The sequence below is a fragment of the Myxocyprinus asiaticus genome, chromosome 24 (assembly GCF_019703515.2).
Source record: "Myxocyprinus asiaticus isolate MX2 ecotype Aquarium Trade chromosome 24, UBuf_Myxa_2, whole genome shotgun sequence".
Taxonomy (NCBI): Eukaryota; Metazoa; Chordata; class Actinopteri; order Cypriniformes; family Catostomidae; genus Myxocyprinus; species Myxocyprinus asiaticus.
The window spans coordinates 47,272,234-47,290,233 of record NC_059367.1 but is presented as its reverse complement, the minus strand read 5'-3'; the positions used below and the strand labels follow the sequence as shown (position 1 = coordinate 47,290,233).

General features: G+C 39.3%; 2 non-coding genes across 2 annotated transcripts; both read left to right on the top strand.

The window, feature by feature from the left end:
* Positions 1-3,794: 3,794 nt before the first annotated feature.
* trnan-guu (transfer RNA asparagine (anticodon GUU)) lies at positions 3,795-3,868 on the top strand. The gene has a single exon. It is a non-coding gene; the product is annotated as a tRNA-Asn (tRNA).
* Positions 3,869-4,326: 458 nt separating this feature from the next.
* trnan-guu (transfer RNA asparagine (anticodon GUU)) lies at positions 4,327-4,400 on the top strand. The gene has a single exon. It is a non-coding gene; the product is annotated as a tRNA-Asn (tRNA).
* The last annotated feature ends 13,600 nt before the right edge of the window (positions 4,401-18,000 follow it).

The following is an 18,000-nucleotide window of genomic DNA, read 5'->3' as shown; positions in this document are numbered from 1 at the left end:
ATAGGTAACAGGTCTCATAATAGGTATCTGGTCTCAGAATATGTATCTGCTTCCAAAGAATTATCTCTAAAAATAAGAAGAGTGCTTATGTGCTACTGTTTATGTGTTCAACAATCCCCACTAACTGATATGTCTCTCCTTGTCACATATGAGGCACATACAATTGATTGCCACCTCATAACCCAAATGGTGGCTATTCACCTGTCTCTCTCTAACCAATAATCTGGTGGTTCAAGGCCTCCCATGGATGAAGAGAGCTTTTAATTGCCACAAAAGGTGTAGCCTTATCAAAGGAAAGTCACATTATAGCAGGTGAAGCAGTGAACAAAGTGGAAAAAAATCTAATGCTAATGCATTTGCATTTCTTTACTCACACCAATGTTCTGACATTTTGGTTGAACAATTCAATGGACTGATTTGACAAATCCTCAAATGTGTCATAACAAAGTGTACAGAAGGGTTAGGGTAAGAGAACGGCAACATTTCTGAAACCAAATTCAGAATAGGTAACAGGTCTCAGAATAGGTATCTGGTGTCAGAATAGGTATCTGATTCCAAAGAATTATCTCTAAAAATAAGTAGAGTGCTTATGTGCTGCTGTTTATGTGTTTAACAATCCCCACTAACGGATATGTATCTCCTTGTCATGTATGAGGCACATGCTATTGATTGCCACCTATTAACCCAAATAATGGCTATTCACCTGTCCCTCTAGTGCAATTAAGTAGTGCATTTGGCTCTTAACCAAAAGTCTGGTGGTTCAAGCCCACCCATGGAGGATGAGAGCTTTTAATTGCTACAAAATGCGTAGCCTGAGCATTGGGACATCACCTTATTGCAGGTGGAGTAGTGAAACCAGCAAACTGGAACACCAAAGAAGTATCTCTAAATACCAAATTAGCTATTGTCACAAGTATGTGCAAATTCCATCTCCCAGCCATGCAAAACACTCTCTAACTAGAGAGAACGGCAACATTTCTGGGAACTTATTCAGAAATTCAGAACAGGTAACAGGTCTCCAGCTTTCTGCTTCCATAGAAGTATCTCTAAAAATAAGCAAAGTGCTAAGGTGCTGCTGTTTATGTGTTTAAGAATCCCCCCTAACCAATCTGTCACTCCAAGTCTCTTTTTAAACCTGTCACATGAGACACATGCCATTGATTGTTGCATCATAATCCAGAACTCGGCAACTTGTGTGTCTCTGTGGCGCAATTGGTTAGCTTGTTCGGCTGTTAACCGAAAGGATGGTAGTTTAACCCCACCCAGGGACAAAGAGAGCTTTTAATTGCCACAAAAGGCATAGCCCGAGCAAAGGGATGTCACATTATAGCAGGTGAAGCAGCGAAACCAACAAAGTGCAAGAAAATCTCATGCTAATGCATATGCATTTCTTTACTTAAACCAATGTTCTGACATTTTAGTTGAACAGTTCAATGGACTGACTTAACAAATCCTCAAATGTGTCATCACACAGTGTATAGAAGGGTTAGGTTAAGAGAACGGCAACATTTCTGGAACCAAATTCAGAATAGGTAACAGGTCTCAGAATAGGTATCTGGTGTCAGAATAGGTATCTGCTTCCAAAGAAGTATCTCTAAAAATAAGCAAAGTGCTAAGGTGCTGCTGTTTATGGGTTTAAGAATCCCCCCTAACCAATCTATCACTCCAAGTCGCTTTTCAAACCTGTCACATATGAGACACATGCCATTAATTGTTGCATCATAATCCAGAAGTCAGCAAATTGTGTGTTTCTGTGGCGCAATTGGTTAGTGCGTTCGGCTGTTAACAAAAAGGTTGGTGGTTCAAGCCCACCCAGGGACGGAGAGAGCTTTTAATTGCCGCAAAGGGAAGTCACATTATAGCAGGTGGAGCAGTGAATCCAACAAAGTGGAAGAAAATCTCATGCTAATGCATTTGCATTTCTTTATTTAAACCAATGTTCTGACATTTTGGTTGAACAATTCAATGGACTGACTTGACAAATCCTCAAATGTGTCATAACACAGTGCACAGAAGGGTTAGTGTAAGAGAACGGCAACATTTCTGGAACCAAATTCAGAATAGGTAACAGGTCTCAGAATAGGTATATGCTTCCAAAGAAGTATCTCTAAAAATATGCACAGTGCTTATGTGCTGCTGTTTATGTGTTTAACAATCCCCACTAACAGATATTGTTCTCCTTGTCATGTATGAGGCACATGCTATTGATTGCCACCTCATAACCCAAATGGTGGCTATTCACCTGTCTCTCTCTAACCAATAGTCTGATGGTTCAAGGCCACCCATGGATGAAGAGAGCTTTTAATTGCCACAAAAGGCGTAGCCTGAACAAAGGGACGTCACATTATAGCAGGTGGAGCAGTGAAACCAACAAAGTGGAAGAAAATCTCATGCTAATGCATTTGCATTTCTTTACTTACACCAATGTTCTGACATTTTGGTTGAACAATTCAATGGACTGACTTGACAAATCCTCAAATGTGTCATAACACAGTGTACAGAAGGGTTAGGGTAAGAGAATGGCAAACTTTCTGGAACCAAATTCAGAATAGGTAACAGGTCTCAGAATAGGTATCTGGTGTCAGAATAGGTATCTGATTCCAAAGAATTATCTCTAAAAATAAGTAGAGTGCCTATGTGCTGCTGTTTATGTGTTTAACAATCCCCACTAACAGATATGTCTCTCCTTGTAAAGTATGAGGCACATGCTATTGATTGCCACCTATTAACCCAAATAATGGCTATTCACCTGTCCCTCTAGTGCAATTAAGTAGTGCATTTGGCTCTTAACCAAAAGTCTGGTTGTTCAAGCCCACCCATGGAGGATGAGAGCTTTTAATTGCTACAAAATGCGTAGCCTGAGCATTGGGACATCACCTTATTGCAGGTGGAGTAGTGAAACCAGCAAACTGGAACACCAAAAAGTATCTCTAAATACCAAATTAGCTATTGTCACAAGTATGTGCAAATTCCATCTCCCAGCCATGCAAACCACTCTCTAACTAGAGAGAACGGCAACATTTCTGGGAACTTATTCAGAAATTCAGAACAGGTACCAGGTCTCCAGCTTTCTGCTTCCATAGAAGTATCTCTAAAAATAAGCAAAGTGCTAAGGTGCTGCTGTTTATGTGTTTAAGAATCCCCCCTAACCAATCTGTCACTCCAAGTCTCTTTTCAAACCTGTCACATATGAGACACATGCCATTGATTGTTGCATCATAATCCAGAAGTTGGCAAATTGTGTGTCTCTGTGGCGCGATCGGTTAGTGCGTTTGGCTGTTAACTGAAAGGTTGGTGATTCAAGCCCACCCAGGGACGAAGAGAGCTTTTAATTTCCACAACAGGCGTAGCCTGAGCAAAGGGAAGTCACATTATAGCAGGTGGAGCAGCGAAACCAACAAAGTGGAAGAAAATCTCATGCTAATGCATTTGCATTTCTTTACTTACACCAATGTTCTGACATTTTGGTTGAACAATTCAATGGACTGACTTGACAAATCCTCAAATGTGTCATCACACAGTGAATAGAAGGGTTAGGTTAAGAGAATCGCAAGATTTCTGGAACCAAATTCAGAATAGGTAACAGGTCTCAGAATAGGTATCTGGTCTCAGAATAGGTATCTGCTTCCAAAGTAGTATCTCTAAAAATAAGCAAAGTGCTAAGGTGCTGCTGTTTATGTGTTTAAGAATCCCCCCTAACCAATCTGTCACTCCAAGTCTCTTTTCAAACCTGTCACATATGAGACACATGCCATTAATTGTTGCATCATAATCCTGAAGGCAGCAAATTGTGTGTCTCTGTGGCGCAATTGGTTAGCGCGTTCGGCTGTTAACCGAAAGGTTGGTGGTTCAAGCCCACCCAGGGACGGAGAGAGCTTTTAATTGCCGCAGAGGGAAGTCACATTATAGCAGGTGGAGCAGCGAAACCAACAAAGTGGAAGAAAATCTCGTGCTAATGCATTTGCATTTCTTTACTTACACCAATGTTCTGACATTTTGGTTGAACAATTCAATGGACTGACTTGACAAATCCTCAAATGTGTCATCACACAGTGAATAGAAGGGTTAGGTTAAGAGAACGGCAACATTTCTGGAACCAAATTCAGAATAGGTAACAGGTCTCAGAATAGGTATCTGGTCTCAGAATAGGTATCTGCTTCCAAAGTAGTATCTCTAAAAATAAGCAAAGTGCTAAGGTGCTGCTGTTTATGTGTTTAAGAATCCCCCCTAAACAATCTGTCACTCCAAGTCGCTTTTCAAACCTGTCACATATGAGACACATGCCATTAATTGTTGCATCATAATCCAGAAGTCAGCAAATTGTGTGTCTCTGTGGCGCAATTGGTTAGCGCGTTCGGCTGTTAACCGAAAGGTTGGTGGTTCAAGCCCACCCAGGGACGGAGAGAGCTTTTAATTGCCGCAGAGGGAAGTCACATTATAGCAGGTGGACCAGCGAAACCAACAAAGTGGAAGAAAATCTCATGCTAATGCATTTGCATTTCTTTACTTACACCAGTGTTCTGACATTTTGGATGAACAATTCAATGGACTGACTTGACAAATCCTCAAATGTGTCATAACACAGTGTACAGAAGGGTTAGGGTAAGAGAATGGCAAAATTTCTGGAACCAAATTCAGAACAGGTAACAGGTCTCAGAATAGGTATATGCATCCAAAGAAGTATCTCTAAAAATAAGCACAGTGCTTATGTGCTGCTGTTTATGTGTTTAACAATCCCCACTAACAGATATTGTTCTCCTTGTCATCTATGAGGCACATGCTATTGATTGCCACCTCATAACCCAAATGGTGGCTATTCACCTGTCCCTCTCTAACCAATAGTCTGATGGTTCAAGGCCACCCATGGATGAAGAGAGCTTTTAATTGCCACAAAAGGCGTAGCCTGAACAAAGGGACGTCACATTATAGCAGGTGGAGCAGTGAAACCAACAAAGTGGAAGAAAATCTCATGCTAATGCATTTGCATTTCTTTACTTACACCAATGTTCTGACATTTTGGTTGAACAATTCAATGGACTGACTTGACAAATCCTCAAATGTGTCATAACACAGTGTACAGAAGGGTTAGGGTAAGAGAATGGCAAACTTTCTGGAACCAAATTCAGAATAGGTAACAGGTCTCAGAATAGGTATCTGGTGTCAGAATAGGTATCTGATTCCAAAGAATTATCTCTAAAAATAAGTAGAGTGCCTATGTGCTGCTGTTTATGTGTTTAACAATCCCCACTAACAGATATTGTTCTCCTTGTAAAGTATGAGGCACATGCTATTGATTGCCACCTCATAACCCAAATGGTGGCTATTCACCTGTCCCTCTCTAACCAATAGTCTGATGGTTCAAGGCCACCCATGGATGAAGAGAGCTTTTAATTGCCACAAAAGGCGTAGCCTGAACAAAGGGACGTCACATTATAGCAGGTGGAGCAGTGAAACCAACAAAGTGGAAGAAAATCTCATGCTAATGCATTTGCATTTCTTTACTTACACCAATGTTCTGACATTTTGGTTGAACAATTCAATGGACTGACTTGACAAATCCTCAAATGTGTCATAACACAGTGTACAGAAGGGTTAGGGTAAGAGAATGGCAAACTTTCTGGAACCAAATTCAGAATAGGTAACAGGTCTCAGAATAGGTATCTGGTGTCAGAATAGGTATCTGATTCCAAAGAATTATCTCTAAAAATAAGTAGAGTGCCTATGTGCTGCTGTTTATGTGTTTAACAATCCCCACTAACAGATATGTCTCTCCTTGTAAAGTATGAGGCACATGCTATTGATTGCCACCTATTAACCCAAATAATGGCTATTCACCTGTCCCTCTAGTGCAATTAAGTAGTGCATTTGGCTCTTAACCAAAAGTCTGGTTGTTCAAGCCCACCCATGGAGGATGAGAGCTTTTAATTGCTACAAAATGCGTAGCCTGAGCATTGGGACATCACCTTATTGCAGGTGGAGTAGTGAAACCAGCAAACTGGAACACCAAAGAAGTATCTCTAAATACCAAATTAGCTATTGTCACAAGTATGTGCAAATTCCATCTCCCAGCCATGCAAAACACTCTCTAACTAGAGAGAATGGCAACATTTCTGGGAACTTATTCAGAAATTCAGAACAGGTAACAGGTCTCCAGCATTCTGCTTCCATAGAAGTATCTCTAAAAATAAGCAAAGTGCTAAGGTGCTGCTGTTTATGTGTTTAAGAATCCCCCTAACCAATCTGTCACTCCAAGTCTCTTTTCAAACCTGTCACATATGAGACACATGCCATTGATTGTTGCATCATAATCCAGAAGTTGGCAAATTGTGTGTCTCTGTGGCGCGATCGGTTAGTGCGTTTGGCTGTTAACTGAAAGGTTGGTGATTCAAGCCCACCCAGGGACGGAGAGAGCTTTTAATTGCCACAACAGGCGTAGCCTGAGCAAAGGGAAGTCACATTATAGCAGGTGGAGCAGCGAAACCAACAAAGTGGAAGAAAATCTCGTGCTAATGCATTTGCATTTCTTTACTTACACCAATGTTCTGACATTTTGGTTGAACAATTCAATGGACTGACTTGACAAATCCTCAAATGTGTCATCACACAGTGAATAGAAGGGTTAGGTTAAGAGAATCGCAAGATTTCTGGAACCAAATTCAGAATAGGTAACAGGTCTCAGAATAGGTATCTGCTTCCAAAGAGTATCTCTAAAAATAAGCACAGTGCTTATGTGCTGCTGTTTATGTTTTTAACAATCACCACTAACAGATATTGTTCTCCTTGTCATGTATGAGGCACATGCTATTGATTGCCACTTCATAACCCAGAAGGTGGCTATTCACCTGTCTCTCTTACAGTAGGGAAGTAGTAAGGACGGGAGGTCCTCTGAGCGCTTATTCGGTAGCTCCGTGGACGCTGGTTTGTGGACGCTGCGGACGCCCCCTAGATGATTTTTGCCAACGCGCAGCACTGCTCCGCATCGACCAGTGGGTTCCCCGAAGATGACCAGAGACGTGCCCTAGGGGCTGCGCCCCACGGTGGCCGTGCTTCGAGCTTTCAAAAACTGAAATCATTTACATGCAGTCCTGCAGCCGACCGCTGGGTGGCTCCACCACGTCACAACTCAGGCTTATTGCAGTGGGCTCCCTCTCCATTCAAATAAACCACAGGTGGGCTCTTTTTTGGGGGAAGGTGGGGGCTGACCACGAAATCCCTATAGGGCCAAATGCCCACTTTATTGCATCACTTCCCCCTCGGGGTGCCAAGGACTGCCCCAATGACCCACGTAGCCACTAAACGGCCCCTTACAAGCTATTTTGGGGAAAAGCCCACGGAAGCGAGCCTTTGATTGGCCGACTGCTGGGGCATGTCCGGGAGGGGGCGGGGATGACCACAAACACACTATTTGTCCACATTCCCACTATATTACAGGAGTTTGTCCCTGGGGGTGCACGGACTGCGGGGGTGTGTCCCGGAGGGGGTGGGGCTGACCATGAACGCACTATTTGTCCACCTTCCCGCTATACTACAAGACTTTGTCCCTGGGGGACCACAGGCCCCTGGAGTGTGGCCAGTAGGGGACTGGGCTGACCACAAAACAACTACTTGTCCATTTACACACTAAATTGAACCACTTTCTCACTGTTGTCTGAGGACCCTCTGTGTGTGTCTGGGAGGCAGTGGTCTGTCCATGGACAAATGATTTGTCCCCTTTGGCCACGTTAAAATATGTATGACTTGCAAGTGGGTGTAGTAGCAATTTAATTCTCTTGTGATGCGACAGTGGTAGATCTAATCAATGACAATTACGAAACAGCCTAAAGAGAGGAGGTGACACTCTGACACACTGTCACCACCAACATACTAAATGTACATTTCCAATTTATTGTATTGGTCTATTACCCCTGTGTCCACCAACATACTAAATGTCCATTTCAAATTTATTGTATTGATGTATTCACTCTCAGTCCATCAACGTACTAAAGGATATTTCCAATTTATTGTATCGGTCTATTGCGTCCACCAACATATTAAATGCCCATTTCAAATTTATTGTATTGATGTATTCAATCTAAGTCCAGCAACACACTAAAGGTCCATTTTCAATATACTGTATTGGTCTATTGTGTCCATCAACATAATAAATGTCCATTTTCAATTTACTGTATTGATGTATTCACTCAAATTTCACCAACATAATAAATGTCCATTTCCAATATATTATATTGGTGTATTCACTCTAAGTCCATCAACATACTAAAGGTCCATTTTCAATATATTGTATTGGTCTATTGTGTCTACCAACATATTAAATGTCCATTTCCAATTTATTGTATTGCTCTATTGTGTCCACCAACATACTAAATGTCCATTTTCAATGTATTGTATTGGTCTATTGTGTCCACCAACATATTAAATGTTCATTTCCAATGTATTGTATTGGTCTATTGTGTCCACCAACATACTAAATGTCCATTTTCAATTTATTATAATTGTCTATTACCACTGTGTCCACCAAAATACTAAAGGTCCATTTCCAATGTATTGTATGGGTCTATTGTGTCCACCAACATACTAAATGTCCATTTTCAATTTATTATAATGGTCTATCACCCTTCCACCAACATACTAAATGTCCATTTTCAATTTAGTGTATTGAGCTACTACCCCTGTGTCCACCAACGTATTAAATGTCCATTTCAAATTTATTGTATTGGTCTATTGTGTCCACCAACATACTAAATGTCAATTTTCAATTTATTATAATGGTCTATTATCCCTGTGTCCACCAACATACTAAAGTTCCATTTTCAATTTATTGTATTGGTCTATTGTGTCCACCAACATATTAAATGTTCATTTCAAATTTATTGTATTGGTCTATTGTGTCCACCAACATACTAAATGTCCATTTTCAATTTATTATAATGGTCTATTACCCTTCCACCAACATACTAAATGTCCATTTCCAATTTATTGTATTGGTCTATTACCCCTGTGTTCACCAACATATTAAATATCAATTTCCAATTTATTGTATTGGTCTATTGTTTCCACCAAGACACTAAATGTCCATTTTCAATTTATTATAATGGTCTATTACCCTTCCACCAACATACTAAATGTCCATTTCCAATTTATTGTATTGGTCTACTACCCCTGTGTACACCAACATATTAAATGTCCGTTTCCAATTTATTGTATTGGTCTATTGTGTCCACCAAACATACTAAATATCCATTTTCAATTTATTATAATGGTCTATTACCCTAAGTCCAACAAAATAATAAATGTCCATTTCCAATTTCTTGTATTTTTCTCTTACCCTATTGTCCACTAACATACTAAATGTCCATTTTCAATTTATTGTATTGGTCTATTGTGTCCACCAACATACTAAAGGTCTATTTCCAATTTATTATATTGGTCTATTACCCCTGTGTCCACCAACATACTAAAGGTCCATTTTCAATTTATTGTATTGGTCTATTGTGTCCACCAACATACTAAATATCCAATTTCAATTTATTATAATGGTCTATTACCCTAAATCCAACAACATAATAAATGTCCATTTCCAATTTATTGTATTGATGTATTTAATCTAAGTCCACCAACATAATAAATGTCCATTTCCAATTTATTGTATTGATGTATTTAATCTAAGTCCACCAACATACTAAAGGTCCATTTCCAATTTATTATATTGATGTATTTAATCTAAGTCCACCAACATACTAAAGGTCCATTTCCAATATATTGTATTGATGTATTTAATCTAAGTCCACCAACATACTAAAGGTCCATTTCCAATTTATTGTATTAATGTATTTAATCTAAGTCCATCAACATATTAAAGGTCCATTTCCAATATATTTTATTGGTGTATTCACTCTATGTCAACCAACATACTAAATGTCCATTTCCAATTTATTGTATTGATGTATTTAATCTAAGTCCACCAACATAATAAATGTCCATTTCCAATTTATTGTATTGATGTATTTAATCTAAGTCCACCAACATAATAAATGTCCATTTCCAATTTATTGTATTGATGTATTTAATCTAAGTCCACCAACATACTAAAGGTCCATTTCCAATATATTGTATTGGTGTATTCACTCTGTCAACCAACATACTAAATGTCCATTTCCAATTTATTGTATTAATGTATTTAATCTAAGTCCATCAACATATTAAAGGTCCATTTCCAATATATTTTATTGGTGTATTCACTCTATGTCAACCAACATACTAAATGTCCATTTCCAATTTATTGTATTAATGTATTTAATCTATGTCCATCAACATATTAAAGGTCCATTTCCAATTTATTATATTGGTCTATTACCCCTGTGTCCACCAACACATTAAATGTCCATTTCCAATTTATTGTATTAATGTATTTAATCTAAGTCCATCAACATATTAAAGGTCCATTTCCAATATATTTTATTGGTGTATTCACTCTAAGTCAACCAACATACTAAATGTCCATTTCCATTTTATTGTATTAATGTATTTAATCTAAGTCCATCAACATATTAAAGGTCCATTTCCTATTTATTACATTGGTCTATTACCCCTGTGTCCACCAACATAATAAATGTCCATTTCCAATTTATTGTATTGGTGTAAAAACCCTAGTCCACCAATATACTAAATGTCCATTTTCTGAGATGAGCACAGAAGTACCAGTTTCAACTTCCTAGCTAAACCCAGAGCTGAGATGTGCAAGTCCCACATACAATTTATCGCATTCAAAATTTTAGGTGGTTCGTGGTCAGTAAATTTCTGACGTTTTGAATTTTGATTTTGATTCATACATTTTATCCTGGAGTTATAAAAATGATGTCCACCAAATACCTATTTTAGCCCATTAGATAGATTATAAGTGGGATGGACCACGGGCAATTTAATTGCATTGCCTGAAATAGTCACTTGGTGGACATCTGTTTTTAATATTTGGGATAGATTAATTCACTGAATATCACATTTAGTTGACTGTAGGACACCCCCTGAACAATATACACCCTTCAAAACCTCAAAATTCGACTGTCCACGAACCACCTAAAATTTTTAATGGGATAAATTGTAACTGGGTCCTCTGGCCGTATGCCCAAGCCGGGAACAGTGAGGGTCCCCGGCTTGAAAATGTTGCCGAGCACCCTGGATGTCAAAAAAGTGATGTTGAAAAATATTTTGTTGAAAAAATGACTAAGTAATTTTGGGAGAGGGTGTGAGAACCATACCCATCGCCAAACCGGCTGCCCCTTTGTGGGCATGAATTGCCTTCATGTACCACCTGGATGTCAAAAAAGTGATGTTGAAAAAAAAATTTGTTGGAAAAATGACTAAGTATTAATGGGAGAGGGTGTCAGAACCAGACCCTCCGCCGAACCGGCCGAGGCAGAGAGGGTGCACCTTGGTGGGCATAAAGCAGCTCTATGTACTGCCTGGATGTCAAAAAAGTGATGTTGAAAAAATATTTTGTTGGAAAAATGAATAAGTATTAATGGGAGGGGGTGTCAGAACCAGACCCTCCGCCGAACCGGCCGAGGCCGAGAGGGTGCACCTTGGTGGGCATAAAGCAGCTCTATGTACTGCCTGGATGTCCAAAAAGTGATGTTGAATTTTTTATTTCTGATTTAATTGATGTCCATGGGGAAAGGGTCAGGTTCAATTGATTTCAAAGGGGAGACAGTGTATATGACCTTATACGAGCTGTGTGACACCTCTGGGCATGAAAAAATAGCACAAAGTGCCTGGAATAAAGAGCATTTTGTGTAAAATAACTAAGTCAGTGCAGTCTGGATGAACTTTTGATCCATGTTGACCGTGAGAGTGACTGTAACCGAGGAGGGTGTGTGTGTCACCGCATTGACAACTTGCCCCAGGCCCCTGGAGGTGCTGAAACAACAGGTAAGTATGGTGATTTATCCTAGCAGGTGCACTTGAGCTCCAAAGGGACAGTGTCAGTGTGCTCTTCTCATTCTCCTCTCTCTATGGTGTGACTTTTGAGACAATCAGAGAAAGTCCAAATATTTCATGCAAAAAATTGAAACTGTCTGTGATTTTGTTATAAAACATACACATTTTTAAGCACTTTTGAACAGTACAATTCTCAATATGTCAACTATGTATGTATGTATGTATCTATCTATCTATCTACCTATCTATGTGACTTTAATATCATTTTTATTGCATGTATGTAACTAACAACTCTCTAAAATGTTTATTTATCTAAGAAATGGCTGTCCACGAACCATATATTTGCCACCATTCAAATAAATTGTACGTGGGCACTTTCTTCAAGACAGCAAAAAGACAAAAGTGCCCACGTGCAATTTATTTGAATGTTGGCAAATACATGGTTCGTGGACAATCATTTGTATGGCTTTTCTTGCTATTTGAATGCAACATTATCCATCAAACATCCTGAATAGCACTCCACATACTCAATGAAACCAATTTATACCACTTACAACTCATAATACTGTATTTTTTGCATTAAAATGATTGCCCATGAACCATGTATTTGGTGTCCATTAAATAAGCTGCAGACGGGACCTTTCTTTTGGGCTTAGACATTTTTTGAGGAAAAATTGCCACACTCATTATTTATATGACTTTAATAGCATGTCTATGAAATATTACCAATACAGCACCCTGTATAGCACTCAACATACTCAATGGAACCCACTTATGCAACTTACAACTTTAAAATGTATAATTAGCTAAAAAATGGCTGTCCACGAACCATGTATTTGCCACCATTCAAATAAATTGCACGGGGCTTCGCTATGGCCCGCACCATATATGATGCAGGCCATAGTGAGAATTGACAGCCAGATTGTAAGTCCTGTGAGGGTGGGTTTCCAGGGGGCGCCCCGGGGGACAGTGCCAGGAGAGTGTTTCGGGGCGTTTAGAGTCGACTGGTATAGACATTTGGGAAGCTTTTTTGGGGGCCCATGGCAGGCTTGGGATCAGTCCTTAAGGATATAGGGATAAAAACCAGCACGCTCATGTGGGATTGCCATAACCTTTGCCGGGAAGGTGGCAGAGGCACGAAACCAAGTCCTACATTTTCGAGGGCGCTCTTTCCAATGGCGTCTCTCCGAGGCCGGCAAGTGCCTCAACCTGATTGGCCCTAGTAAGAAGTGCCGTTTACGTCTTAGAGACTTGGCTTAGATATTTTTTGTGGAAAAATTGCCACACTTTTTATTTATATGACTTTAGTAGCAAGTATATGAAACATTATCAATAAAACACCCTGTATAGCACTCAACATACTCAATGAAACCCACTTATGCAACATACAACTCTTTAAAATGTATAATTAGCTAAAAAATGGCTGTCCACGAACCATGTATTTGCCACCATTCAAATAAATTGTACATGGGCACTTCCTACAAGAATAAGCAAAAAGACAGAAGTGCCCATGTGCAATTTATTTGCATTGCCTGAAATAGTCACATGGTGGACTTCTATTTTTAATATGTGGGATAGATTCATTCACTAAATATCATATTTAGGTGAGTGTTTGAACCCCCTGAACAACATACACCCTTCAAAACCTCAAAATTCGACTGTCCACGAACAAACTACATTTTTGAATGGGATAAATTGTACGTGGGATCTCCATAACTCCAGACTGGGATGACTTAGACACTTCAGACCTGCACTCCTATGCTCATCTCAGTCTTCTCTATCTATGGTATGCATTTAAAGAAGATTGGAGAAAGTCAAAAATTTCGTCCGAAAAAACCAAAAGGGGTACCGATTTTTTGGGACGAACTTTTTGACATTCTCTGATCCCCTCGAAATTCATACCATAGATAGAGGAGACTGAGATGAGCACCGAAGTACCAGTTTCAACTTCCTAGCCAAATTCAGAGCTGAGATATGCAAATCCCACGTACAATTTATCCCATTCAAAATTTTAGGTGGTTCGTGGACAGACGAATTTTGAGGTTTTGAAGGGTGTATGTTGTTCAGGGGGCAGCAAAGAGTCATCTAAATATGTTTTATCCTGGAGTTATAAAAATGATGTCCACCAAACACCTATTTTAGCCCATTAGATAGATTGTAAGTGGACGGCCCACGGGCAATTTATTTGCATTGCCTGAAATAGTCACTTGGTGGACATCTGTTTTTAATGTGTGGGATAGATTCATTCACTAAATATCATATTTAGGTGACTGTATGACACCCCCTGAACAACATGCACCCTTCAAAACCTCAAAATTTGACTGTCCACGAACCACCAAAATTTTTGAGTGGGATAAATTGTACGTGGGATCACTATGTCTCAGCTCTACAATGAGCTAGCAAGTTGAAACTGTTACTGCTGTGCTCATCTAAAACTTCTCTGTCTATGGTGTGAATTTCAGGAAGATTGGACCTTGTCACAAATTGAACATGGGATCATCCCAGATACAATCTATTTTATCGACAACAAATATGTTGTCTGTGGACAATCATGTTTTAGGACATTTATTAATATTTGTAAGTGATACTATTCATGAAACCACATCTTGAGGACTCATCATAGTAAATGTAATATATCTATGCAATATATAACTCATAATAATGTATATTTAGCTAAACAATGATTGTCCACAAACCATTTATTTTTCACCATTCAAATAAATTGTACGTGGGCACTTCCTACAAGAAGAAGCAAAAAGACAGAAGTGCCCATGTACAATTTATTTGCATTGCCTGAAATAGTCACTTGGTGGACTTCTGTTTTTAATATGTGAAATAGATTCATTCACTAAATATCAGATTTAGGTGAGTGTTTGAACCCCCCTGAAAAAGATGCACCCTTCAAAACCTCAAAATTCGACTATCCACGAACCACCCAAAATTTTGAGTGGGATAAATTGTACGTGGGATCACTATGTCTCAGCTCTAGAATGAGATAGCAAGTTGAAACTGGTACTGCTGTGCTCATCTCAAACTTCTCTGTCCATAGTGTGAATTTCAGGAAGATTGGACCTTGTCACAAATTGAACATGGGATCATCCCAGATACAATCTATTTTATCGATGACAAATATGTTGTCTGTGGACAATCATGTTTTAGGACATTTATTAATATTTGTAAGTGATACTATTCATGAAACCACCTGTTGAAGACTCATCATAGTAAATGTAATATATCTATGCAATTTATAACTCATAATAATGTATATTTAGCTAAAAAGTTATTGTCCACAAACCAATTATTTTTCACCATTCAAATAAATTGTACATGGGCATTTCCTGCATGACTTTGCAAAAAAACAAGAAGTGCCCACATGCAATTTATTTGAATGGTGGAAAATACATGGTTCGTGGCCGTCATTTTGAAAGCTTTTCTTGCTATTTTCATGATATGTTATCAATAAAACATCAAGTATATCACTCAAAATAATCAATGGAACCCATTTATGCCACTTACAACTCATAATACTGTATTGTTTGCATTAAAATGATTGTTCATGAACCATGTATTTGGTGTCCATTAAATAAGCTGCAGATGGGACCTTTCTTTTGGCCTTAGACATTTTTTGAGGAAAAATTGCCACACTCTTTATTTATATATCTTTAGTAGCATGTATATGAAATATTATCAATAAAACACACTGTATAGCACTCAACATACTCAATGGAACCCGCTTATGCAACTTACAACTCTTTAAAATGTATAATTAGCTAAAGAATGGCTGTCCACGAACCATGTATTTACAACATTCAAATAAATGGTATGTGGGCACTTCCTACAAGACAGCAAAAAGACAAAAGTGGCCACGTGCAATTTATTTGAATGGTGTAAAATACATGGTTCGTGGACCGTCATTTATATGGCTTTTCTTGCTATTTTAATGCAAAATTATCAATAAATCATCAAGAATATCACTCAAAATCATCAATGGAACCCATTTATGCAACTTACATCTCAAAATATTGTATAATTCGCTAAAAAATGACTGTCCATGAACCATGTATTTGCCACCATTCAAATAAATGTTACGTGGGCACTTCCTAGAAGACGGCACAAAAGTGTCCAAGTGCAATTTATTTGAATGGTGGAATATACATGGTTCGTGGACGATCATTTATATGGTTTTTCTTGCTATTTGCATGCAAAATTATCAATAAATCATCAAGAATATCACTGAAAATAGTCAATGGAACCAATTTATGCATCTTACATCTCAAAATATTGTATATTTCGCTAAAAAATAACTGTCCACGGACCATGTATTTGCCATCATTCAAATAAATTGTACGGGGCTTCGCTATGGCCCGCACCATATATGATGCGGGCCGTAGCGAGAATTGACAGCCAGATTCTAAGTCCAGCGAGGGTGGGTTTCCTGGTGGCGCCCCAGGGGAACATGCTAGGAGCGCGTTTCGGGGCGTTCGGAGTCTTGGAGCATTTTTGGGGGCCCATGGCAGGCTTGGGGTCAGGCCTTAGGGATATAGGGATAAAAACCACCACGCTCATGTGGGATTGCCATAACATTTGCAAGGAAGATGGCAGAGAACCGAAACCGAGTCCTCCCCCCCATTTTCAATGGCTCTCTTTCCAATGGCGTCTCTTTGAGGTCGGCAAGTGCCTCAACTTGATTTACCCTCGTAAGACGTGCCATTTATGTCTTAGAGACTCGGCACCAAGTCGATTGGTACTGGCCTCTATATGACTTTAGTAGCATGTATATGAAACATTATCAATAATACACCCTGTATAACACTCAACATACTCAATGGAACCCACTTATGCAACTTACAACTCTATATTATGTATAATTAGCTAAAAAATGTCTGTCCACGAACCATGTATTTGCCACCATTCAAATAAATTGTACGGGCTTCGCTATGGCCCGCATCATATATGATGCGGGCCATAGCGAGAATTGACAGCCGGATTCTAAGTCCAGCGAGGGTGGGTTTCCAGGGTGCCCCCAGGGGGACCATGTTAGGAGTGTGTTTCGAGGCATTTGGAGTCGACTGGTATAGATGTGTGGGGAGATTTTTGGGGTGCCCATGGCAGGCTTGGGGGTCAGGCCTTAGGGATATAGGGATAAAAACCACCACGCTCATGTTGGATTGCCATAACTTTTGCCGGGAATGTGGCAGTGGCACGAAACCGAGTCTTCCCCCCATTTTCGAGGGCGCTCTTTCCAATGGCGTCTCTCCGAGGTCGGCAAGTTCCTCAACCTGATTGGCCCTTGTAAGAATTGCCATTTACGTCTTGCAGACTCAGCACCAAGTCGATTGGTACTGGCCTCTATATGACTTTAGTAGCATGTATATGAAACATTATCAATAAAACACCCTGTATAGCACTCAACATACTCAATGGAAACCACTTATGCAACTTACAACTCTTTAGATGTATAATTAGCTAAAAAATGGCTGTTCATGAACCATGTATTTGCCACCATTCAATTAAATTGTACATGGGCACTTCCTGTGTGACCTGGTGAAAATAACCGTACATTTTATGCTAAGACCTAGGTGCTTCGAGTACTTCATCTTTGTGCTCTCATAAACAACGTATTTAAAAATTAGTGTCCCTCAGATATTGGGAAGTACTTTATAAAATATCAAGAAAAATATTAAGGAAAAATAATTGTAACTTTTCATTCACAAGTCAGCCTATTAAGCACTTAACGAACACATTCAGACTTCAAACTTTGCACACTGTCTAAAGGTCCCCTGAGAAGCTCTAGATTTCAAATTGGAGTCATTTGGAGATTTCTGAGGGGTGTCCACAAAACACCTATAGAAATGAATGGAATAAATTGCTCTTGGGATGCACCCTGGCAGCGTGCCCAGAGGGCCCAGAGGCCCCGAATTTCACGCACTGACACGTTGAGTGCCCCTTACTGACATACTCAGGGGACTAAATCCTAGGCTGAAAAACAATATTTTTCATTATTTTCAATAGATCTCCCTGCTTGTCATAGGAATCAATGAGACAGCCTACCCTGTAGTCCCATGT